This window comes from Ambystoma mexicanum, chromosome 8, assembly GCF_040938575.1.
Source record: "Ambystoma mexicanum isolate Mex_15411 chromosome 8, UKY_AmexF1_1, whole genome shotgun sequence".
NCBI lineage: Eukaryota > Metazoa > Chordata > Amphibia > Caudata > Ambystomatidae > Ambystoma > Ambystoma mexicanum.
The window spans coordinates 765643250-765655350 of NC_090929.1; positions in this window are offsets into that span (position 1 = coordinate 765643250).

Below are 12101 nucleotides of genomic sequence, written 5' to 3' on the forward strand. Positions count from 1 at the left end.
ACTCAAACTGTGGGGTACGGTCCCCCAGAGGTCCGCAGGTGCATCCCTGAGGGGCCCTGAGAACTCAGCATGAAATGTAAAAAAAAGAAAGATTTTTTTTTTTTTAATTTTATTTTTAGATTGGAAGAAATGGGCTAGGGCGGCTCACATGGTCGGGCTGAAGCATGAAACTGTCTCAGGCAACAGTGAAAAAGTGGCCTGCAGTTGTAAATGGATATTCATTCCTTTAGTCACAGATTGGGCCTTATTACAACAATGGCGGTAAAATAACAGCGGTGCGGTAAGCTACTGGCACCGTTGCTACCGTACCGCCATAGTACGAGTTGTGCTCGCGGGTGCCTGACAGCCCGCCAGGTCTAACCTGTCAGGCTGTGCGGCACCCTCGAGCACAGCTCGTCGGATGAAACAGCACCGTTATTAACGGTGCCGGTGCATCCAAGCTCCCAATTCCCATTGAGCTCTATGGGGTTCAAATGGGAATGGGGATCTACCGGTATAGGCACCCACGAAAGGGCAATTACCAGGTCCGCTTAACTCGGCATGGCCCGGTAATTGCCCATTTGTGGGTGCCGGACCCAGATGCAACTCTGGCGGCAGCCGTGCCGGTTTTACCGGCACAGCTACCACCAGGGTTGTAATGAGGCCCACTGTTTCAATAGTACCCAAGGGGGTGCTTTGTGTTAAAATGTAAGTAAATTGATATACATTCAGCAACAATGGTAAAAATTACTAACTGCATAGTGAAGTAACTCATCAAACTGGCCCACATTGGCCAAAATGGTGGCCCATTTTGACTGTGCCACACTAGCATTTTACATTTTTGGTGCAGGCATTGCCCTATAGGCCAGTCATAGCCTGGCGGCTCATCCATAATGGCGAGGGGGTGCCCACCCACTGGCCCCTCACCCATTATGGAGGAGCTAAGGAGCCAGCCCAGTGAAACAGTGAGCACTCCCTCAGCTGATTTTATTTTCAGCTGAGGGAGTGCTCCTGGGCTGGCTGAACTGTCAAAGGGACTTTGACTGTTCAGTTCAGTTCCCCAGCCCCACATGCTCACTGAGCCATGCAAGGCTGGGGCGTTTTGCTTTGTCAACATTACATAGTTCATTGAAAATGTTGGCTGGGACACTGCATGTCTGTATGTCCGAGGGTGAGCTCCTCCGCCTCCTCGCACATACGGACAGAGCTGCCTGGAGCAGGGTGTTTCAGCACCCACAAGCAGGCCAATGCAGAAGGGCGTTTATGTTCATTTCTTTTATTTAAACATGTGTATGGATGTGTGTATGCTTATGTTATGAGTGAGTGTATGGTGATGGATGCTCGTGTGAATGATAGAGTGATTGCTGTATGAATGTGCAGGGCCTTGCATACACACATAATCATGTTGATTGTGTTAGGCCCAGTGGGGCCCAAGGGACCGGGATGGTATCTTTTTACTGGACAGCTATCATAAATGTCCTGTAAAAAATGTCATGCCTGCCCCCTGCCCCCCGCCCCCTGGCACCAATTGCAAACGGTTTGGCTATTTACCCATTTTTTTGTTAAAAGTATGCTCTACAATTTTAACCCTTTTTTTAAAAAAATGTTAAAGGGGGAAACCCCCCTGAATCACCCTTTATTGGTTCGGGCTCCCTCACTATGCTCGGTCGCTATGACATTTTGGGGGAATTAGTTATGCCCTGCCACTTAAAAAAATCACCAGCTGCCACTGGCCCTCAGACTGTGTTGGGAACTGGATGGGGGAAACCCAGGAACTATGGTGGAGCACAATGGGCGGGAACCAAGGGATAGTGGTGGGAGCAGAGTGGGGAGAGCCCAGGGTATGTGATGGGGTGGGGAGAGACCAGGGACTGGGTAGTAGTGGGATGAGGGAGCCCAGCGACTGTGATGGGAGCTGGTGACGGCACGCAATACATGCTGTCCATTTGGCATTTCTGGGGGTTCCCGGCCTGCCAAAATTCTGCTCAGGGGTGCCCCGGCAAAAAAGTTTGAAGACCACTGCCCTATGGGAAGCTTTGTCATGATGCATATCAGAGCTGTCCATCATCACTGTTAGGCAGAATTATATGGAGTACCCTTTGGGAACACCACACACAAGTAAGACTACAAGTGACAGTACAAATTCACCTTTGGTACACGCCTGTACTACACAGTAAAGTGGTAGCGATGGCTGAGCAGCTAGACTTATCTCAAGAGTAAGTGAGCAGTATCAATAGTTACACAAAGGAGAGGAATTACTATGATTCAAACAACACTGATTCAAGGTTTCTGAGTAAAAGGATATACATTTATTTACACATCAGTTGTAAAACATTTCACTAAAGTAAAGCAGTTGAAAAATCACACTCTTAATACACTACACCACACCCAATAGATTCTGGACAAGTTAGGCTCAAAACTGAAGTGTGAGCAAAATGGCACTCCAGCAATTTAAAAGGGAGGGAAAGACAAAGTTTAGGCACGAATTGAACAACACCAACAAATGAGTAAGCAGGGCAATATAGAAAAAGGAACTACAGTGAGGAAATCGGATTCAAACAGGGCCTGGTCCAAAGTCAATGGGTCAGAGTCTTTTGCTCAAGATCACACAGTTCAGGGTAGTTTGCGGTTAAGTCTTTGCCAAGAGTTCAAGACGAAGTTGGTCGGCAGAAAAGTTAGTTAAAAGGATGGAGAAGGACAAGCCCTCGGATTGGCTAAAGGTTTCACACACTTTCACCGCGGCTGAACGAAACGGACAACCGGATTTGAACAGTACCTTAAATGGAGAAGGTGGCTGTAGCTGAGGAGGACGTTCCTGGCAGGTCCTGCAGGCTCACCATTCCTGAAGCGACTGTCGGACTGACATGAAGTAGGAAGATTGGAGGGTCCTGCACTGCCCAGGGAAGAAACCAGCAGCAGATCAAAGCAACAAATAAAATATACGCTCCTTAAAACGCACGCATGGCCCGTTCCTCCTGGCTATCCAGTTCATTGTAGCTCTGTACAGTAAATTCAACCAGAGAAGGGAGACCTGACAATCAGTTTGGTAAACTATTTGTTCCCACCAGCTCAAGGGGAGAAGTGTTCTTGAAGATTTTCCCTGTCGTTGGAGTACGAACATTCGGACCTGCAGCAGGGCTTCACCAGGTGGTTCAGTCATTGTAGGGTTCCTCTTCTGTCAGCTCCTCTTCGGTTCTTTCATTCCAGTGGCAACTCTGCCTTTCCAGACCCAGAGACCTGCTCTTTATGCAGTTATCCCCCATTCAAACAGCCTGGCTGTCAATCACACAGCAGGGTGGCTGTCCGCCGGGACAGTCACCACACCCAATCAGATCAGAGTGTGACATGGGTCTCCAAGGAAACCCTGTGCAGGGAGTCCTAAACACCTCCCTCACATCCCGTCCACCCCAGACATACAGACGCCTAAGGAGGGCTTCTGTGTAGAAGCCTACGAAAGGACGGTGAACAAAGTAACCAAACCTGGTTTGGCGTGCAGAGAAAAACACGAGAAAGACTTTTACAAAAAGAAATGGCGAATAAGCCCAGCTGGAACCGTTTAAAAACGTGTATGGTCTAGCGGGGTGAAGTTCAAGACTACCATGATAGCCTAAAACAATACCTGAGCTATTTAATATAACCGCGGTAGGAAACATAGGGTAGTTACCACTGCCACCAGCCAAGTCTTAATGAACACGGAGCAAAACAATGCTCCACAAGAAACAGACAAAAGGGATAAGTATTAACCCTTTCCAGAACTCTATTTAAGATAGTTTGTACTGGGTCTGTGAGTTTTAAAAGAGACTAATAAAGTCAATGGCACCTTTACATGTTCTTGGAGACAGTAGTCAGTGCCAGAAAATGAAGTCAGAGTTGGGAAGCAAGAAAAAGACAACCCTGTGTCACTGCACTGAAGTTGCTGTGCAACGCACAGTAAAAAGATGATGCCTATGGAGTAGGTGAGGCTCCACAGTCTATGAACACAAAACAATTTTAAACACACACAGCAAAACACATGTAAAGTGGGAAAAAGGCTCACACTCTTACCAGGTGAAAAAAGTAAACCACAGAAATCCAGCAAAGCTGTTGAGGGACTCAGTAGGTAGGGAAATTAGCCATTCTGGAAAATTCTCTGTAACAATCACGCCTTGTGGTATTCCCACAGTGAAGGTGCGTCAGTGCCCACAGACCACAGCCCCCAGTTGCAGGCATGATGTGGTTTCTATAATGCTAGTATGTTGCAAGGGGTTATGCCATTCACCATATGGTGCACAATAGCCGATAGTGGGTCGTCATGCAGAATTTGCCATCCTTACCATCAGACAATTCCATGCCCGTAGACAGCCCATGTGACAGGTTATACGCATAACAAATGGCAATGAGTATTCCTGTCTGCATACCATTCAATGTATGTGCATTGTAGTTGTTCAAACATAGCAATCAACTTCAAATTGGAACCACCTGGCTGATGTTAAAGGCCTGTATGTGTCCATCAGTTGATACTTGACAGGCACATGCCTTGTCACTGCCATCAATGTGCTATACACTGGCCCGGACATTGGCCTGTCTGTGAATTGGATACATGCATTCTTCTCCATACTCGTGTCATCGGTTTGATAAGGTAAGACAGGCCAGCTACATCGCCCACTCAGATGTAGCATGAGGACTCTGTTGCTCCTTTTGTAATGTGATAGGTATTTTAGGCGGTGATGGTTCACATTCTGAGCATACATGGTCATGGACAATGACCCATCATCATGGGATGATGTTCATAGACAGGTATTGCTTCAGAGACAAGAACAACTATGAATGTTGCACCTACATGCTACTTCTGGACCTTGTGTGACAGTCACAATGTCTGACAAAGGCTCCACATTTGCACACAATAAGTCCCCCCACCAGCATGGCTGGAGCATGAGCAAAAGGCCAGAGTCATGCCACTGTCATGCGGCAGACAACTCTCATCCAAGCCTCACTCCTCTGCCTCCCCCTCATCATTTCTCATTCATGACTGCCCATCGGCTATATATGCATGGTGTACTGCTAAATCTCTTCCTCAATGCCAATAAGACAGAGAGTCTACTCATTGTTCCCCCCTCTCCTCCCACACTCTAGCTGCACTCCATGGGCCGATTCCCCTCACCCTCTTGGAGTCAATACACCTTGGTGTCATCTTCAAATCCTCTCTCATTTTCTCTTCACATAACAGAGCATGCCAAGAAGGGCCACTTTTGGCTGCATCTCCTCAGAGGCATGTTCCCTTTCCTCACATTCCCCCAGAAACTCAATGTCTCCAGTGCTCTGGTCTTCTCTAGGCTGAACTATTACAACAACCTCTTGCTCAATTTTCCAAAATCCCCCTCACCCCATTCAGCTAATCGAGAAGAGAACTGCAAGACTTTTTCTTTGCCTCAAGCACAGTGACCAAATCTCTCCAGCCCTGAAATCTCTCCACTGCCTCCAGGTTGCTGCAAGGATCCAGTCCAAGACCCACTCAATCATCCGCAGGGCTTTCTGGGGTTTGCGGCCCTATACATCCAACTCTCTCTCAATATCTTCCTGGTACAGCCCTTCGGTCATCTAGCTGCGACACTCAACAGATCAAATGCTTTGCTAATGCGAGAGAGGGGGATAGATATCCCTCCACTGCAGGTGTCTCCCTCTTGAACAGCCTCCCGGTCTCTCTTAGACTTCTCCCGGATCACATTGAGCTCTAGAAGCTTCCCAGGACCTTACTATCCTTTTCTTACTTTGCTCTGCCCATCCCCTGCTAATGTCCCCATCTGACTCTTGACTGGCTGCCTAGATCCGTCAGAATCGTACAGGGCACCAGGCCGCCCTACTCCACTCTACTCTTGCACATGATTTTCACTGACCGCGAACACTCATCCTGCACTTACCCTTCTGGGCCCCTCCCACTGTTCTGGCCTGGCTGGGCCTGCACACTTGTAACCCTTGCATTCCCTCTATCTCGCACGTGGCTTGTGGACCTTCCTTTCCCAGAACTCTCTGCTTTCCCTCTCTCTGTCCACCTGGCGTTCCCCTGGCACCCGCTTTTTCTCATGGGTATTTTGCCCTGACTAGCACCCCCCTGCACTTCTTTTGCTCCACTTGCCCAATTCAAATGTCCCAAGGCCTAGTACCACTGTTTATTTATTTTTGTCCTTCCTGTTCCCCCACCAGCATGTCTTCTTGTGGCTTGAAAAATATTGTGTACTGCTTTTGAGGAGAAATGTGTGATTGATGTATGCCATAGAGCAATAGACAGTATGCTACACTCGTGGTAGATGCATATGTCGAAGCTCCCTGGCCACTATATGTATCACTTTTGGCATAGTGCCAGTGCAAGGGGATAGCAAGTTGTGGGAGCCATGATGTGCAGTAGCATTTGGCATTGTTTGAGATGGCATTGGCCACTGCATGACAGTCTCATTCCTAAAAACACTCAGCTACTGTTGTGCACTCAGTCCTGTCCAATCATCACATCAACACAATTATTAATGGAATTATTTGCGTGCAACATGAGGATTTGTGTGACATTCTGCCGGCAAATCACTGTTTGACAAATGGGGATTTTCGGCAGATAGCACGCAAACCCCCATTTTACTCACAAATAATTCCATCATTCAGGGCCCATATGACTATGTCATGCACATGACACTGTCATCACACACATGTCAATTTAAAATGCATATTCCAGACTTCTGCTAGCCATACAGCAGGAGACTCATGCCCACATGGCGACCCACACAGGGGGACCTTGTGTCATCATTGATGTGACACAGCAGACTGTAACAGTCATGTGTGGTCAATTGTCTGACAGACAGAGGGAGAACAATACTGAGAGGGTGTTATTCAGACAGTGCACACATCTTTGCTGCACATATTTCACATTGTTCAGTGTATGTTATGTTATTTGGCATTTAAATAGCGCCTTATTTATCATTGTTATGATCTCAAAGTGCTGGTAGGTTGAACACCCTCGGGAATTGTAGTTCAAGTCAGTAGAGAGAGAGAGAGAGAGAGTCATAGGGTGTGTGGGTGCACCCGATATGTCTGCAGCCGGTGTGGCAGTTGCATGATAGCTGCTTCTTCGCGGTAGGTGTGGTAGTGGGCGGTCAGTTGTATGTGTTCAATTCTGGAGGGTGGACACCCAGATTGATTTCTGGCTGCGTTAGGCATGAGGAGACGCATAAGATAGCGGTGTGTGCTAGCTGTGTTTAATTAGGATGATGAGGAGTGTTAGTAAGAGAACAGATATACCGAATGTGTCATAGTATCGCTGTATTCTAGTTGAGTGGTGGTGTATAGGAGAGAGTAAGCGTGATAGTGTGTTATGGTGGTTATCAGTAAAGCACTTGAGATCGAGTACTCCATCTGTGCCATCTATTCTATCCATTTTATTTACTCTGTTCATTCGATTTCGTCTGTTCATCCATTTTGTCTGTTAAATCTATTTAATCTAATAGTCCATTCTATCCCTTCCATCGACTCGACCCAACATCCATATTGTCTATTTCATCCATTCCGTTTACCCATTTCATCCTTCTCATCCATTTAGTGTGTTCTATCCGTTCTATCCTTCCTATTCACTCGATCCTCTCTATGTGTTCCACCTGTTCCATCCGTTCCATCCATTCCAACCATTCCATCTGCTCCATCCATACCATTGACTCAATGTGTTCAGTACACTCTGTCTGTTCCATCCAGGCAGATGGGGAGCAGGTGGAAGTGCATCTAGGTCACCTGGCCTAAGCACCGCCCACCTTCTTAGCCCTGCCTCTTCCTTCCTGCTCTTAACTCTTAGATCAAGGGCATCTCTCGCCCGGGCGTCCGAAGTGATGGGCAGTCAAATAAAAGGGCAATTCCTGTTTGGTCCTCTTCGGACCAGGAGGTCCCAGGGCCAGACCCCCTGCTCAGAAAGCAGGCAAGCATGCACAAACATGTGTTACTCCCTCTGTCCCCAGAGGCCATACCCACCCCCTCTGATCCCCCCATGATGTTCCCTTGTGCCCCCACCATTCTCGCACACAGGTGTTGCCTGTTTTGCTTGATTCTTCTACCCTGCTCCCCCTCACCTTCCTCACCTCCCTCAAGCCTACTTCTGCAGGAGTCTGTCCTGATATATTCTGGTTTCACCATCACCGTCTTGTGGCCAATGCTGGATTTGACTTTTATGGACTTCATTCATTCACGGTGCGTCACCCTTTCTCAACTCTCATGCTGGACTTTCTTTGCATCTTGTACTCATGGTGGCACTGAATCTTGCTGTTCCCATCTTCATCTTGTATCCTGGCTTGCAACATTATGTGTTACTACTAACTTCTGCAATTGTATTCACTCTTCCCCTCTTGCTTCTCCTCTCTTTTGACTGCTAACTCTCTGTTCCCTCCTCCTTTCCCTTCACCATTTTCCTATCTCCTCCCCTTACTTTCTTCTATGCACTTACTTTATCAGAATTGTCCCTCGACCTATTATGATAGCAACCTCATCTGTCTCCTTCCCACCCCCCCTCCAGCACTATCTGAAATGTTGTCAGGCCCAGTATGATAGTCGCTTGTTTTGTTCCTCCCCTACCTTTCTGCACCCCTCTCCCTCACCTCTTGTTTTTCTCTGGCTCTACCAGAAATGCTGTCAGGCCTAGTACTGTAGTTGCCTGTCTGTTTCCATTTCCTTCCCACTCTCCTCCTCCCTTCCTTATCTATGTCTTAGCTCTTGCACTATCTGAAATGTCATCAGGCGGAGTACAATAGTTAAATTCACATCCTTACTGTTCATGGTCTGTAACAATGTCATTGTATTTTCCCTTGCTTCCTCCCATGCCTTGAAGCGCTTTGAAACACATTGTTTATAGGCGCTATATAAATAAACTATCATATCATATCACTCTGTCTGTTCCATCCACTCCATCTGTCCCATCCAATCCTTCTGTCCCATCCACTCCATCTGTTCCTACCTACTCCATTTGTTTCATCAACTCCTTCTGTCCCGTGCACTGTATCCGTTTCATCCACTGTATCCGTTGCATCCACTCGGTTCATTCCATCTATTCCATCTTTATCATTTGTTCCATTTGTTAAGTCTACTCATCCTTTCCATTAGTTCAATCAGCTTGTTCATCTTATCCGTTCAATCTACTCATCCGTTCTATCCGTTTGATCCCTACCATCTACTCTGTGTGTTCGTTCCACTTTGTCAGTTTCATCCACTCCATCTATTCTGTCTAGTCCATCTGTTATATCACTCGTCCACTTCATCTGTTCCATCAGTTCCATCCGTTCCATCCACTCCATCCATTCCATCCAGTCCATCCACTCCGTCTGTTCTATCTAGTCCATCTGTTCAATCCACTCATGCGCTCCATCCACTACTCTATTCCGTCGGTTCCATCCACTCTGTCGGTTCCATCCTCTCCGTTGGTTCCATTTGTTCCGTACACCCCATCCGTTCCATACATCGCATCCATTCCATACACTCCATCCGTTCCATACACTCCATCCGTTCCATCTGTTCGATCTAGTCCATCTGTTCAATCCACACCATCTGTTCAATCTACTCCATCCGTTCCATCCACTACGTCCGTTCCGGTCCCACTCCATCCATTCCGTTCCCACTCCATCCATTCCATCCCCACTCGATCCGTTCCATCCCCACCCCATCTGTTCCGCCCCCACTCGATCCGTTCCATCCCCAACCCATCCGTTCCATCCCCAACCCATCCGTTAAATCCCCACCCCATCTATTCCATCCGTTTCATCCACCTTTACATCCGTTCATCTCCGTTACATCTGTTCCCTCCACTCATCTGTTCCATCCAGTTCATACATTTTCTTTTGTCCCCATCTGCTCCAACTTCCATTCGTTCCATCTATTCCTTTTGTTCGATCTATACCATACGTTCCATTAATTCCAACCAGTACGTCTGCTCTGTTCCATCTGTTCCGTCTGCTCCATCTGCTCCATCTGCTCCATCCACTCCATTTGTTCATTCTGATCAGTAGACTCAATCCAACCAGCTCTCCATTCGTCCGTTTTATTCACTCTATTCGTTCCAATCACTCAATTCGTTCAATCCACACCATCCGTTCAATCCGCTCCATCTGTTCAATCCGCTACATCCGTTCTATCCATTTCATCAGTGTTATCCATTCCATCAGTTCTATCTACTCCATTTGTTCCATCTACTGCCTCGGTTCAAATCATTCACCATTTCCTTTCATTTCATTCCTTTATCCACTTTATCCATCCACTCGATCCTTTCCACGCATTCGATCTGCTATTCCGTTCCCTATACTTCATCCGTTCCCTCCACTTCGTTCATTCCATGCATTTCATCTGTTCCATCTGCTCCATCCGTTTCATCAGCTCCATCCGTTCCATCCGCTCCATCCGTCCATCCGCTCCATCCGCTCCAACCGCTCCATCCGCTCTGTCCGTTCCATCCGCACTGTCCGTTCCTCCACTTCATCCATTCCATCCACTTTATCCGCTCCATTCTCTCCTCCAATTCATCCGTTACTTCAGCTTTATCTGTTCCATCCGTTCCATCCGTTCCATCCACTCCATTCATTTCATCCACTTCATCCTTTCCATCCAAGTCATCCCTTCCATCCACGTCATCTGTTCCATCCACGTCATCCCTTCCATCCACGTCACCCATTCCATCCATGTCATCCGTTCCATCCACTTCATCTGTTCCATCCACTTCACCCGTTCTATCCACTTCATCCGTTTCATCCACTGTATCCATTTCATCCATTTTGTCCCTTTCATCTACTTCATGTGTTCTACTCAGTTCATCCACTTTAGTTTTCCATTTTCTTGATCGGGTCCCTATGCTGGATTGTTATTTTGATTCAGCAACCTTGGGTTTCTGTTAAATGTGGCTGTTTATGCTGTTTGTGCCAAGAGTTGATTTTTAAGGGAAGAGCCACGTTTTCAGTAAATTGAGGAAGGACATGAGGTCTTCAGTGAGTCTGGTGTGGGGTGGAAGTGAGTACTACAAGGCTGAGAATGATGATCCACCTAGCCTGACTGAGTTGGTTTTTGGTATCACGTGTCACACTTTAGCCATTGGCAGTATTTCCATCATTATGGATGTACATACTAATTGATGGCACGAATTCCCTGAGCATGTGCACTCTGTTTAATTTGGTGTTCCAACATTTGCCTCACTGACCATGATGATGTCTCCTTACTGCCACCCTTCTATTCCCCATGCCCCTTGTTTCCCATGGGGCTGTATAGATGTACTCCATGTCCGCACTACTCTTTGAACTGTGACACTGGCCTCTCCACTCCCGTATCCACTCACATGACTTGCCCTGCCCCGCCACTGTTCCACATGTAAAACACGTCCATTGTCAGGTCTACTCATCCTCAGGTGCACCGCTTCATGACGTAGCCTCTGGTGACAGTTATGGGCATTTTTGTACATTGACTCCACAGGACAGGTTTGTCACACTTGCTGCATGTAGTGTTCAACAGATATGAACATGTCTGGCCCTAACAGACTACTCCTGTGTTACCCAATCAGGTCACTTGTACATTGTTTCTGTATGTTCTCTACTGTTAGGAAAGATTTCCTAATTGTAGGTCATTGTCCTTCCATGTGGCAACCCCTAAACTTTTTGCTGTTGTTTTTCACCTTGTTCTCGACTTTGCCAGAGAAGTGCAGCCTTCTGCCGCACTCCTCTGGGCTTTCGCTCCTTTCTTACGGGGAAACTGACATGCCCTTAAGACAGTCAGTACCGGGGAATGCTGTTTCCTGTAGTTTCTTTTATCATGTTGCGGCTTTCGTGCAACATGACACAAGAGGGCACTGTAAGCTAAGTTACAGCTCTCTTGGGTCTCTAGCCTTCTACAGGCCCTAGATACTCGTTTAGGATTATATCTGATCGGTGCAAGTGATTCAGGGACGGAAATGGTGGCAGTGATCGTTTCTTGTGTTTTGAGCTCCTTTTGGCGTTCTAAGCGCGTTTTCCGCGCTTAACCCAAAATGGTGGCCTGGCTCCCAAAATGGCCAGACCACGAGGCTCCTTTGTCCTGTCCGCTGACCGTCTTGCTCCCTTCACCTTCCCTTATTTGGGCATGTACTTTCCCGCGAAACACGGATGCTTTCACGG